At 38.5% G+C, this 15,325-nt stretch overlaps 1 pseudogene across 1 annotated transcript; it reads right to left on the bottom strand.

Moving 5' to 3' along the window:
• Positions 1-10,468: 10,468 nt before the first annotated feature.
• Positions 10,469-14,851, bottom strand: LOC306638597 (ornithine decarboxylase-like; annotated as a pseudogene). The gene is made up of 4 exons: positions 14,730-14,851; positions 12,357-12,655; positions 11,343-12,281; positions 10,469-11,273 (listed from the first exon to the last, which is right to left on the bottom strand). The product of its transcript is annotated as an ornithine decarboxylase-like (transcript).
• Between the last annotated feature and the right edge of the window lie 474 nt (positions 14,852-15,325).

The following is a 15,325-nucleotide window of genomic DNA, read 5'->3' as shown; positions in this document are numbered from 1 at the left end:
CTGCAGAAATTGCTGGTGACCACATAGCATGACTCAATTCCATACCTCTGGTGCTTGAAGTTTGAACAAGCCCAACCTATTAAAGAATGGAAGGATGGAAAGCAGAATGGGAGACAGTCTTAAGGTAGAGGATCCTTCCTTAGGAGGGGATGACTGCTCACGTACCTTCTCCTGAAGTACCCAGATCTCTGAGCTGCTTCAGGGTGAAAACAGTGGCAGTTGAATTTCATGGAATCCCACCTGCTTTTAGGGACCAGTTATAAAGCAGGGAAGGTGTGACTAAGGGGTCAATAGAAAATTCTTAAAACTTCAAACTTCTTTCCTCTGGATCCAGGAAGAAGTCTCTGACTTGAGAATCTTTGCTGTTTTCTTCTGCCTGGTGTCTGCAAAGGAACTATTAAAGGGTAGGAAAAAGTAAGGAACTTGTTTTTCAGGCAAAAATGCTGCAAACATTAGTAATTGTGTCAGAAACTGTGTGTTTCTGTAACAGACTACCAAGAGCTTACAGCATGCCTGGCCCGGATGATAGGAATTTTATGGACCTTATATTACTGATTCTTCATCTCTAATTTGAGTGTTTCTCCCCACATTATGCCCAGGTTGAGGTTAATGCACACACTTCTGCTTTAATGAAACTCCATGCCACCACTAAGGACTGACTGGGTCTTCCAGGCACAATAATTCATGTTGGCAATTCAAGTATTTCATATGACACTATAAGCCGCTGAGAATATCTGTAATCATTTTCTGAGATGCTAAATGAAATCAATTCTCATATTTTCTATTTCAAAAAGTTGTATAATCTGGGGTTTAAGTAAGGCCATAGTCTATGTAAGAACATATCATGTGTATGGAAGACTCAATTTGATTTGTTCTTTGTATATTTGTTGAGACAATTTTCTTCTTCCTAAGCTGTTCTCATATCAGTAAAATGAGGATAATGACACTTCTGCCTCCATGGATTTTTTAAAGAGATTGAATGATTTTAAAATATGTGAAAATAAATGCATACACACATATGTTTACATACATGTACATGCACATACACACATATAGTAAAACCTTATGTAAGTACAAATTCTATTTTTTAAGTACCAGGGTTTTACACATTTCTTAAGTATACCAAACTAATTGTTAGATAAAATGACCATTCTCTGAGTAGAGATTCTATTTTCTTTCCTTTTTTGCTCAGAGCTATACCTTCATTCTAATGGCTTAAGTCTCTGAGCAGCAATAGAGAGAAGGTGGGAAAGTGAGCAGAGTTCATCGTCTGATCTAGCTGGGCCACAGGCTTAGAACTAAAAGTCTCTGGAGACCAGCAGTTAAGGAACTGAATCAAGAAACACGCATATGTTACAGCTGTTTGGAAGAATAAATATAGGAAAAGTCTTTGCTAATGACACAATATGTATAGTTTAACAACTTTAAAACTATTAAAACATAAATATATGTTATGTCTATTCATATTTGTTTAAAAACGTGAATAGTTTAACTTTTCTAATTAAAATACTTAATAAGTCCAATAATCAAACTTTTCAAAGAGAAACATGAAATTAATTCTTTTAGTCAGTATATATTTAGTAGTCTTCTATGCCTAAGCACAGCTCTGCATATTAACATTATGGCAAGAAAGAGAGACATAAAACCTTACCCACCTGGAGCTTATATTGTGAGGTGAGGAAATAGTCAATAAATAAATAAGTAAATAAAAATGTATCCTGCAGTGAAAGTACTGAAGAAAACAAAATATCATCATGTGTTGTATAAACTTGGGGTGTGACTTACAAATGGGCCATTAGGCAATTTTTTCATTGTGTGACCATCACAGTATTCTTACCCAGACCTGGATGCACTATGTAAATCACCCAGTGTGGCCCCTTTATGCAATGAAGAAGTACAGTAAGCACAAGATGTGTAAGTCTACTGTTGGGATAACACAGCATATTGTTTTACTGTAAGGTTCTTTTTTACAAGCTGTAGTTGTATACTCTGAAATAAAGGTAAAGAGCATAGCACAGTAAACCTATGAACTGATAGTATAGTCTTTTATAATCACTACCAAGCATTGTGTGCCTTACATGATTTATTGTGGCACATTGGTGCATGACTGGCAGTGCTGTGGGTTTGCTTGTACCAGCGTTACCACATACATGTGAAAGATTGTTTTGCCATGTTATGATGGCTAGGGCACCACAAGGAAACAGGGATTTTTCAGCTCCATGACACTCTTATTGGCACCATCACAGATGTGGTCTGCTCCATTATAGACAGAGACATTTTGATGTACTACAATGAAGAACAAATAGAGGTTACTTCAGATGAGATATCTCCACCCAAAAGTCTGTCCTTGTGACTTAGCACTGCTAGGTATTCCCCAAATGTTGATTCTCACTTCTTCCATGCTAATAATCATGGCAAATGGAGCCAAGTCTATAGTTATTCAGAATAAAGACATTTCCCTGGCTGCCTTAAAAATTCCATGACTTTTTGTTCTGGTCCATAGGAAAAATAAACCATAAGAGATAGGAAAGAATCTGGAAAAATGACAGAATCGGCAGGTCTATAGAGAACCAAGGTTCAATGAGATCTCTACCCAAAACAGAGAGATGGGATGGCCAGAAAAGGTCTATGAGCTCTTCAATACCCAATTCCTTGCAAGATTATCTTGATTACTTATTCCAAAAGTCTTTAAACATTCAATATCTAATTACTCCCTATGCTCTGAGGGCTTTTGCTCCCTAAGACTTGTAATGTGTCATGAGTATGACTCTGGAGGGACTCTGAGGTCATATAAAGTCCTACAAAAGCAGGACTCCCACTTAGGATATAAAGCATTCTCTCTCTGAGTGATTATGAAGTAAAAAGAAGACCACTTAAGGTCTGCAGCTGGAGAAGTGAAGCTCAATTCCATGGCATCTCTCAGATATTTGGGATTGGGAGCCCCACATCTTTACAGAAGAAAAGGCAGAATAAAGGAGAGGAAAATGTTTTCTTTTGTTAAGCTGGTATGACCCTCTTGACCGTGTAAGTGCTCAGAGCTTCTCCACATCTTTCTCACATTTTACTTTTCAACCACAATGTAAAGGCCAGAAAGCAACAAATGGTGGAGAAATCTGCATTCAGTGCTTCTATGTACTTTGATGTGATGACCAGTGTCCTTCCCTCATTCCCTCTCACACTGCCCGCAGGAATCCATTCCTTTACTAGCACGTGTGTGTGTGTGTGTGTGTGTGTGTGTGTATTACTAATTAATTCAGCATCCATCATGTTCCAAGCACCACAACATAGCTGCAGAATAAAGATTAGTTGGATATACTCCTTGACATAGATAATGTAATAGTTTTTGTCAGATGAAAATATGAAAAATACATTCTCCTCATTTGCATCTTAATAATTGGAAGAACAAACACCTTTCTTCTTAAATGTCTCCCCGTTTATCTCCCTTTCCTAAATGGGAGGTTTTCTAAGGTTTGGTCTGCAGTAGTATTTTGTCTTGGCCTTACCTTGTCCCCTCCAGTGATGTCACTGAAGTTTAAGACATCAACTCTCATCTCAATACAGGTACCTTCCCAAATTCATCAGCATAGGACTTCCATAATAAATATAGTGATGATGACTTTTACATAGTATCACTCCATGTATCAAAATCTTTCAAAAACATCATCACATTTAACATGTACACCAATTGTGTGAGGCAAATGGTATCTCAGTTAATCAAAAGTAATAATTTAGCCTGCGACTACAAGAAGAAAAAATAGGCCCAAATCTTCACTATGTTGTCCTAGGATCCAACTTCCTTATTACTACTCCTAAAGCACAAGAAGCTAAATCAAGAATCAATAAATGGGATGGTAAAAAACTAAAAAGCTTCTTCTCAGTAAAAGAAACAATCAGTAATTTGAAAAGAGTGCCTACAGAATGGGAGAAAAATCTTTACCACATGCACCTCAGATAAAGCATTAATCTCCAGGGTATATAAAGAACTCAAAAAACTTAACACCAAAAAATGGAAAAAACAAAATAACAAATAACCCAATCAATAAATGAACCAAAGAACTGAACAGACACTTCGCAAAAGAAGATATACAATTGATCAACAAATACATGAAAAAATGTCCAACATTTTTATCAATTAGATAAATGCAAATCAAAACTGCACTGAGATTTTATCTCACTCCAATCGTAATGGCAATCTTCAAGAATACAGGTAGCATTAATGTTGGTGAAGATGTGGGGAAAAGTGTACACTCACACATTGCTGGTGGAACTGCAAATTGGTGCAGTATGGAAAGCAGTATGAAGATTGCTCAGAAAACTTGGAATTGAACCACCATTTGACCCAGCTAACCCACCTCTGGGTTTATACCCAAAGCACTTAAAATCAGCATACTACAGTGATGCGGCCACCTCAATGGTTATAGCAGCTCAATTTACAATAGTTAAACTATGGAACCAACTTAGGTGCCCTTAAATAGATGAATGAATAAAGAAAATGTGGTACATATACATAATGGACTATTACTCAGCCTTAAAGAAGAATGAAATTATGGCATTTGCTGGTAAATGGATGGAGTTAGAGAATATCATGCTACACAAAATAAGCCAAACCCCAAAGAGCTAAAGGCAAAATGATTTCTCTGACATGCAGATGTTAATTCCCAATGCAGGGGTGCTAGGGAAGAACAGAGTTACTTTGGATAGAGGTGAGTAAAGGAATGGGAGGGATCATGGGGATAGGAAGGAGAGTAGAGTGAAACAGACATTATTACCTCATGTACATATATGACTTCATGACGGATGTGATTCTACAACAGATACAATCAGAAAAAAGAGAAAGTATACCCCATTTATATATGATATATCAAAGTGCCTAAGTGCATTCTACTGTCATGTATAACTAATTAGAACAAATTTAAAAATTTTTTTAAATGAATTTAAAAAGCAATCATTTATTTGGTACTACTATATGAGAATTACAATTATAAGAACATCACATCTGCTCAGGATATGAAGGACAGATCTGTGGGGCACAAATAAGGAGCAATAATAAAAAATAATTCAGAGGTTTGGCATGAACTTTCCTGTTACCCTATTGTTCTGTTTTAACTATTATTTAATTTTACTCTCAGATTTGAAAGTGTCCTGGATGGAGTAATAAGTTTTAAACAAATGGCTATTTGTGCAGGAAATGTTTTCTGCATCTTTATGATGAGAAGCCAAGTTGTAGAGATGATAAACTACTAGCTACTCATCACACTATCAAAAGAAAATAATTATTTTTTTGTACCAAAGATTGAAACTAGGGCTGCTTAACCATTGAGCCACATCCCCAACCCTTTTTAATTTTTTTTTTTTTTAATTTTTAGAAACAGGTACAAGTTGCTTAGAGCCTCCCTAAGTTGCTGAAGCTTTGAACTCATGATCCTCCTGGCTCAGCCTCCCGAGCCACTGGGATTACAGGCATGTGCCACCATGCCCTGCAAAAGACAGAATTTTAACTTGCATCTTTAAATGTCTAATTCAAGTTCTTTTGACAGTGACATATTGTCAATTCTTAAATAAAAGTTTGAATTGAATTCAGCTTCCTAGAAAAGCTGTAATTATTATGGGTGCCCCCTAAATTAATATTGACTTATAATTTTAGGTTCCATTTATTTTTGCAGTCCTTTGATCCTGTCTGTTGCGAGTCTAGAAAAGATGAGATTGAATATTTAATAACATTTGAAGTCATAAAAGCAAACATTATTTTATATGTGATAAAAGAAATTTCAACCTGCAATAATGTCATTTTCATGAGATATGTCTCGTAGATTTTCTTTACTTTGAGTTTGAAACTCAAAGTAAAGAAATCAAGTGTATGCCACTTCAGACTCAACAGCGGTATTACTCATCTCTCCTCTTTTATGTCTCTGATATCATGTACCAGTTTAATTCTTATTTTACCATGTTTTAAAGAATAGGAGTTCTGTTATATGTGGACTGCAAAGGTAACAGTGTTCATGTGTGCAATGGTCCCCAAACTTCTCCATCACATGTTATTTCTTCGCCCATGCAATATTCAGCAATCCCCATGAAGGTTCAAAAATATTTTTTAAAATCATCTCCATTTCTCTTATTACTAGAGAAGTTGAACATTTTTTCATATGTTTGTTGATTGCTTGTAGATCTTCTTCTGTGAAGTGTCTGTTCATTTCCTTAGCCCATTTGTTGATTGGATTATTTGCATTCTTGGTGTAGAGTTTTTTGAGTTCTTTATAGATTCTGGAGATTAGTGCTCTATCTGAAGTATGAGTGGCAAAGATTTTCTTCCACTCTGCAGGCTCTTTCTTAGCATAGCTGATAGTTTCCTTTGCTGAGAGAAAGCTTTTTAGTTTGAATCTATCCCAGTTATTGATTCTTGCTTTTATTTCTTGTGCTATGGGAGTCCTGTTAAGGAAGTCTGATCCTAAGCCAACAAGGTGAAGATTTGGACCTACTTTTTCTTCTATAAGATTCAGGGTCTCTGGTCTGATTTCAAGGTCCTTGATCCATTGTGAGTTGAGTTTTGTGCAGGGTAAGAGATAGGGGTTTAATTTCATTCTGTTGCATATGGGTTTACAGTTTTCCCAGCACCATTTGTTGAAGAGACTATCTTTTTTCCATTGCATATTTTTGGCACCTTTGTCTAGTATGAGAAAATTGTATTTATTTGGGTTTGTGTCCGTGTCCTCTATTCTGTACCATTGATCTACCTGTCTATTTTGGTACCAATACCATGCCATTTTTGTTACTATTGCTTTGTAGTATAGTTGAAGTTCTGGTATTGCAATACCCCCTGTTTCATTCTTCTTGCTAAGGATTGCTTTAGCTATTCTGGGTCTCTTATTTTTCCAGATGAATTTCATGATTGCTTATTCTATTTCTGTAAGGTACATCATTGGGATTTTAATTGGAATTGCATTGAATCTGTATAGCACTTTAGGTAGTATGGCCATTTTGACAATATTAATTCTGCCTATCCAAGAACATGGGAGATCTTTCCATCTTCTAAGGTCTTCCTCAATTTCTTTCTTCAATGTTTTGTAGTTTTCATCTAGAGATCTTTTACCTCTTTGGTTAGATTGATTCCCAAGTATTTTATTTTTCTTTTTTGAGGCTATTGTGAATGGGGTAGTTTTCCTAACTTCTCTTTCTGAAGATTCATCATTTATGTATAAAAATCAAAACTACCCTAAGATTCATCTCACCGCAATTAGAATGGCAATTATCAAGAATACAAGCAACAATAGGTGTTGGCGAGGATGTGGGGAAAAAGGTACATTCATACATTGCTATGGGGTTGCAATTTAGTGCAGTCAATCTGGAAAGCAGTGTGAAGATTCCTCAGAAAGCTTGGAATGCAACCACCATTTGACCCAGCTATCCCACTCCTTGGCCTATACCCAGAGGACTTAAAATCATCATAGTACAGTGATGCAGCCACATCAATGTTCATAGCTGCTGAATTCACAATAGCTAGATTGTGGAACCAACCTAGATGCCCTTCAATTGATGAATGGATAAAGAAACTGTGGTATATTTATACAATGGAATATTACTCAACCATAAAGAAGAATAAAATTATGGCATTTGCAGGCAAACGGATGAAATTGGAGAATATCATGCTAAGTAAGATAAGCCAATCTCAAAAAACCAAAAGAGGAATGATCTCACTGATAAGCAGATGATGACACATAATGGGGGGAGGGGGCAAGAATGGAGGAAGGAAGCACTATATAGAGGGAGGGGTGGGGGGGAAGGGAAAAATAACAGAATGAATCAAACAGCATTACCCTATGTAAATGTATGATTACACAAATGGTATGCCTTACCCCATGTACAAACAGAGAAACAACACGTATCCCATTTGTTTACAATAAAAATAAATTTTAAAAAATCATCTCCAAACTTTGAGTTATTCATTTTTACTATGCTCACAGTGATATCAAACCAGGGGTGTTTTTCTTCTTGCCTAGAGTTAAGAATAAATAACATTTGCTGGTCACCTGCAAAAGGTAGATACCTTACTAGATTACTCTTAGAAACTTTCCCTGTTTAATTTACTAAACAACCTTTAACACATAATATGAATCCTAGTTTATATGAAAGTAAACTGAAAACGTAACAAAATCACAAAAATTGAAAAGCAAGAACCAGATTAGATTTACAACCAAATCTGTTTGCCTTAAACTCTCATTATTTTTAATCACCATTTCCCCATTATCTCCTCTCCTACTTGCAGAAAGCAATAGATGCGTTTACCACTTCCAAGGTATATCATGAAGATCAAAATGAATCTTCAAAAATTATTAGAAGCAAATATGTTCTGAACTAATCAACAACAAGCTTTTAGTGTGTACTCATTATATACCAAACATAAGGGTCTCCCATCTTTAACAATATTTACCATTAACTTTATCTTGATTTCCAATACATAAGTATGTGCCTTTCTATTTATCCCCTACATTTGCATAGTTTTTAAGTCACTTATCTCTTTCCAATTCTTTTTCTATACTTGATACTAAAAGTCTTCTTATAGGAATATGTTAATATACCCACGTGATAATTATTCTGTTTGTCCTCTCTGTTGATTGAGATTGGCTGAAATCATTCAGAAGCCTCCAAGGATGTCTATGTACAGATTGCTACCCCAGAGCATGGGATCCACCCAGCAGCCATGCATATTTCCACTCCAGCATAAATACAAACTGACTTCAAGTCTAGATGATGTTCCAAGGGAAACAGAAAAGAGTAGTATGGAAAAACAAAGAGAGGTGAAGAACGTTAGCTTTCTTCTAACACAAAACTCACAGGACTTGATAGTCAAAAGAGTTCAAAGAAATAAAAGTAGTCTGTATAGATTTGATGCAATGGCAAAAGAAAAGTAAATCAATTGCTTTAATACGTCATGATGATATTCTATAATTAATCATCATGGGGACTATGATACATTTTCAAACATTTTTTAAGCAACTTGTGGTTCTGTAAATAGTGTTTGTCTATATCAGGTATACTTACACTAATTACTTCACATATCCTTTCTATTTTTGTTACAGAACTTTCCATTAATCATGATTCTCTCATTTCCTTCTACTCAGGTTAGTACGTTTTCTTTCTTAAACCTTTATCCCCATCTACCATTCACATGTTTTTCTCCTCCAGCATTCAACAATATGAGTTGCCAGCAACTGTGAGGGTACAATACATCCCTTCCAGCTCAGGAATTAGATAGTCTGTATTTTGGTGAATATCTGAATTCCCTTCATTAGGCATGGAAAATAGAACCAAAAGCAGATTCATGGAAATGATTGTTTTCTGGGGTGAAAAAAAAAAAGACCTTAAATTAGTCCTAGGATGCAAATAACAATTTCAGAGAATTTAAAAATAATATTTCAATAATAAACAAATGAATAATAGAAACATATACAGACTTTTACATAGATTCAGAGAAAAGGAGAAGTTAGAACATTTGTTTAAGAAATTTCTCTCCATTCCTTAGTGATATGGTCACTACTTTATTACTGCCCACTAGAAGTGGGTGGGACTTCCAGGAAGTTTTGACTGCAGTTGTTTTTACTTTGCAGCAGCCCAGAGCTCTGGGGACTTCAGGAGATCAAGCTTCCCTGAATGGGGCAGGATCCCACCTCTGCATCTGAAGACTAAGAACCTCCCTTTCCTCTTCCCTTTCCCCTGTCCATAGAGTCCAAGGATCTTTTATTGCTTATTCTAACTGCAAGCCTTAGGGATGCAGAATTTAGTCCTGGTATGAGATTCGCAAGTCATTTCTGCAGGTTAGGCAGTTTAGAGAAATCTCCTGATGGGACGACTGGAGGGTGTTTAGCCATCTTCTGATAATCTCCACATCCCTCTTTCTACTATTCTCATTTATTCTTCTCCAACAACCCCCTCATGCAATTGATATTTTCTTATTTTATGCAAGTTTGTGCTGTGGAAATGAAGCCCACCTGCCTCTGTCATTATAATCCCTAATTTCATCTATACAGAAACTTAAGAAACTGTGTCCCTTATATAATTCCCTGGGTATTGAAAATCTAATACTTAAAATTTAAGGATGCAGCCGCTCTTTACTGTGCAAGCCGTGCTTTCCACTGGAAATCTCTTTGGCTGTAGCTCAGGACTCTGCTTCTCTCTGCAACAGATTGACTGTGCCATCCAGTCTTCCTCGCTTATCTTCATTTGGGAGTCTCACAGCCCTGGCTCCTACAGGGCTCCATCTTAGGGCAGCCACCTGGCTCACAAAGGTGTGCTCTCTCTTCCCAGCTATCTCACATTCAAGTCTTTGACCTTGGTCAGCAGCTGTGGCCAGACTTTACCATAGGAATTTCTAGGCACCTTTCTGAAGTTCCATCCTGGGATACAGAACTAATTCTTTTTTTTTTTTTTTTCTTTCTTTCTTTCTTTTTAACCTAATTATTTCAAGATACTTTATTTTCAAAACAGGTCACAACATTAAGCTTTTGGTCTGTTCTGCCATTGTACAAGCTACAAAAGCTTGCTGGGCAGCTAACAGGGCACTCTTTAGTAGCTTGTTTGAAAAGTGAATAAAAATCCATATAAAACAAATATTCAAATAGTTTCCATAGGAACAGATAAGTGTGACCCCATCTTCTAGTCTTCCATATTGCTGCACCTGTGCCAACCCTATTCTTACAAAGACATTCAAAACTAGCAGTAATTAAGTAAATGGTCCCCCCAGATTCCTTAACTTAAGCTAAACTTGCAGTGAACAGCTAAGAGTGGCATCTACACATTGATACTAGCGGAGGCACACGCTGCTAAGGGACGGTTCATGCTGCTTTCCTGAGCATAAGACACAGGCAGAATGCTGACATCCTGCTCCTCCACTTCGGGTGGGAAGCCATGGTTCTGGATTTGCTGCATACATTGCCATGTTGGTCCTGACATCACATAATTGATGGTTGGCCTCTGGAATCCATTAAAAGTAGAAGCAGCGGCAACAGTGTATTAGCCCATGTTTTCAAAAAGCATCCAATCGCCTACATGCATTTCAGGCAGGTCACAGCGCTCAACATCCAGTCAAGGCCATCACAGGTTGGTCCCCATATGCTGGATGAATAGTTTTTCTCATCTGGTTTAGGTCTCTTCTGCAGCAGGGGCTTCACATGTGCATGATCATAAAGGATGCCATTAAAGGATGCAATTAAATAATCCATACACTCCATCATTCACGTAATACATAAAGGTCTGTTCACTTGACTCATCATCATTAGAGCCTGATTGTTCCTTTAAAATATTTTTTTTGTCAATGATATTAACTGCAAGCAATTAAAGGATGCAATTACATGAGCCTGTTTGTTTTTTTAAAACCTTTTTTTTTTTTTTTTTTTTTTTTTTTTGGCAATGATATTAACTGCAAGTGTGAAAGCTGAGGCAACACAGTATCTGCCTGGCTCAGCTATGATTCTCACTCCAGAGTCTGATGGAAAGTATTTGTCCAGTGCTGGATTGATCACCCTGGTGAGCTCTTCAAATTTAAGCTTCACATCCTCAGATCCAGGAAAGCCACCACCAATATCAAGTAGACACATGCTGAAACCAACCTCAGCTCCCAAATCAAAGACACAGCCGGCATCATAGGTGGCCTGCATGAAGGTCTCAGGATCAGTGCAGTCGCTCCCCATGTGAAAGCTGACACCAATGACATCAATATTGAATTCTTTAGCTCGTTCCAGAAGAAGTCTGCTGGTTTTGAGGGTGGCACCAAATTTAACACTGAGGCGACAGACTGCTTTGGAATCATCAGTGGCAATCCGCAAAACCAGCTTTGCCTTTGGATGAGCTCTGGCAACTTTCATCCACTTGACTTCACTGTCAAAAGTCATCATTTGGACTGCAATACTGGCAGCATATTTAATTTGAGACACTTGCTTACAAGGATTTGCGTAGATAATCCCCTCTGGAGGCAATTCAAGACTCTGCACCAATAGTATTTCAGCCTTGCTAGCACAATCAAACCCTGTCCCAGAGGCAGCTAAGGTCTTCACTATGGCTCTGCTATCATTGCATTTGACTGCATAAAAGGGAAGAGGAAGTGCTTTTAACCATCTTAGATATTTCTTTAGGACGTTTCCAAGGTCTGTGACATAAAAGGCATCCTTATCATCAGAAGACGACACTTCATTAATTTTTTGGTCCAGAATGTCCTTGGCAGTAAAGCCTTCAATCAAGGAAGTGGCAGCCAAACTCTTCATTACTGAAGTTGTTCAGGCTTCTCGACGTGCCTCAGAAATGCAACAAGATGGAAAACTAAGATATGAAATTAAAAAAAAAAAAAAAAATCATTTCCAGCTTCTCACAATCCAAACCCCGTGCCCTGGGACCAGCAGTGGAAATATTCTCAGAGCACCCAGGCCCCGCGGGTCCGACCATGGAGATGCCGCCGCCCCAGACGGGTTGCGCCATGCAGAGCCAGAGCCGGAGCCCAAGCCTGAGCCGGAGGAGGGAGGAGCCGGAGCAGGGAGGAGCCTGAGGAGCCGGAGGAGCGCTTGGCCCCGCGCTGCCCGCAGGGCGCCCGTCAGCCGACTTGCTCCCTCCAGTCCGATACTCCGGCCCGAGGTGGCGCCGAGCTGCTGGCTGAGGGCGGCCAGGGCGGTGGCTGCAGAGACTGACCCAGAACTAATTCTGAACCAACCTATTTATGTTTGTACTAGAAAGGGTGGGGTGGGTTAGGGTGCAGCATAGAACCTTTGCCAAGGTGAGGAATTTGTTCAGGGGTTGGAATCCAGAAATAAAGGCTGTTTCTTTGTAGGGCACTGTAGTCCACCTGTCTTCTCACAGGCACCAGCTGAGTACTAGGCAGCTGAGAGCTTGGGTTTCCTGAAACAGTTTTTAAGCTGCTTCTTCCTGTGTGTCTCCTGCCCTAAGCTTCCTGCAGGGGTTATTAGATGTTCTTCCCTCTCCTGGCCCAGCTTCTTCTACCTGCCCCACTGTCCCCTCTTCCCTAACCTGCTACTGTCCTCTGTGTTACGGTTAAAATATGAGTTGTTTTCTCATGCCAATTTTTATCCAATTGCTCAAAACAACAGATACACAGTTAGTTATTGGTGGGGATCTGTGCTAGTGAGGCTAGGGTCATCAGACACCCAAGTGATATCAGATAAATGATCAGATACATTGTTTTGGATTTGGGTAAAGCAAATCTTTACACTTTTGTCTGTTATCCTGGGAATCCAAACTGTAGGAAATAGTCCTTGAGCCGAGATAATAATAGGCACCCTGTTTAAATGACTTAGAGAAACTCTGAAACTCCTCTGTCCTTGAGGCCTGGAGACATTATTTTATTATAATAACCTTTGGTAGTAGTGGACTCTGAGAAGCAAACAAGTTATGTGATCTGCACATGCACAAAGCTAACTGCACTATGTAACCTAATGAAACTTGATATGACCCTGGAATAGATAATAAACTGGGTTGACTTTCCTACAGGAGTCACTTCTTGCCTTTTGCCATCCTGTGTGCTTGCCTCTTTATTAGCTCTCCCCTTAAACCTTATAGCTGAATCCCTAACCACACCAATAACTGAACAGGGTCCCTTCTGGACGTGTTGACGGGAGGAGGGGATAGCTTACAGCCTGGAACAGGCTTTGGCATGCATCTCTCATCAGCTGGTACCAATCCCAGTGGGAAGCTATGGGGGAATTCCCTGTCTTAGCGTCATCAGGCTGAACTTTCTTATTTGCTTCGTAAGGCTAACCATACTGTAAGTAATGCTGATCTTGCTGTTTTGATGTCTGAAATAGATTCTTGATGTACGTGGTATCTAGAGAGTGGATCCTTAAGACCCAAAGATTGGGAAGACATAGGTAAAAAATTGCATGAGGAGCTGAGGACTCCTATACCTGTGTTACAGTCTTGGTACTTATGTCAAGATGCTATCTCAAAAATAGCCTTGAGAGCCACAAACTTCCCTGGTAGTCTCTAAGACTGAAGTTTTTTCTCAGCCCTCTCCTTTCATTCCTACTCCTCCCTCTCCTCCTTTTCCTCCTCTAGTTCAGTCTCGTTTATGTGAAATCTCAGGCAAGCAGCTGCAGAGGGAGAAACTCAGACCTTGACTGTCTGCCCCATTAGATTAAACAATGCTAATCAGCCAGATTATGAAAAATTGCCTTTTGCTGTGTTTAAAGAATTAAGAAAGAGAGTGTTGGAGAGTAGAATTAATATCGATTTTACTCTTAAATGATAGAGGGGTTGGGAATGGTATGCCTTGGTACCTAATGATTGGAAAGCATTGGTGAAGATGGTGACTTCTCCTGCCCAAAATACAGTGTTTTTACAAGAATACTCTGATTTAGCCAGTGTTCATACTGAGAATAGTGCTTCAAGGAAACGTTAATATTGATTATGGTTACTTATCTGGCATAGGTCAAAGAGGGACAGTGCAATAATAAGCTCAGTTGCCCGCAGCTGCCATTGTTGAGATTAGAATTTCAGTTTATAAAGAATAGAGGAGGATTCCAGACACTCAGGATCCTTCTAAGTTCTTGGCTGTAATTCAACAATCTTCAGGGGAGCCTTTTATTAATTTTGCTAACCAATTGCCTAAAGCTATTGAAAGACAAGTAGACAATTTGGAGGCTGCCAATATTCTGAACCAAACAACTGGTTTATGAAAATGCCAACCTAGATTGTAAGGAAGTAATGAAACCTATTTACCATAAAGTGAATATTACACTTCCTGATTTAATAAAGGCACATCAGAGTGTTGGAACTGAAACTCATAAAGTGGCTTTACTGGCTGCCGCTTTAAAGCTTCCTGATAAACTTTGTTACAATCGTAAAAATGCATGGCCATCTTCAAAAGGATCATAAGATGAAAGAAAGGGCACAAAAATGGCCCAATCAGAAACGTCCAATCTGTCATAATGGATTTCATTAGGCTAATCAATGCAGATCTAAAACAGACATGTTGGGAGACCTAGGGCCAAAGGAGGAGGAACTCTTTTCACCCGCAGACGCAGATGTCTCCCTCACAAATGTTTTCAATTCCAACAAAAATTCCTTCCACAAATCCTTTCATGCCACTAGAGGGAGCACAGGAATAGATTTGATTACTACTGAGGATGCTCAAATACATCTCCCTGGGGAAGTTTATAAATTTGCTACCCAAATTCAAGGACCTCCACCTAAAGGTACCTTTGGTTTAATTTTGCCCTGCTCCCACAGTGCTAAAGAAGGAAAATATATAATTTCTGGAGTGATTGATTCTGATTATACTTGTGTAATATACATTCAAGTGTGGTCTCATATACCCTTAAATTTTCCCAAA

Source organism: Sciurus vulgaris (genome assembly GCF_902686455.1).
Source record: "Sciurus vulgaris genome assembly, chromosome: 11".
NCBI lineage: Eukaryota > Metazoa > Chordata > Mammalia > Rodentia > Sciuridae > Sciurus > Sciurus vulgaris.
Note: the sequence above shows the minus strand (reverse complement) of the source record. Positions and strands in the feature narration are given on the sequence as shown.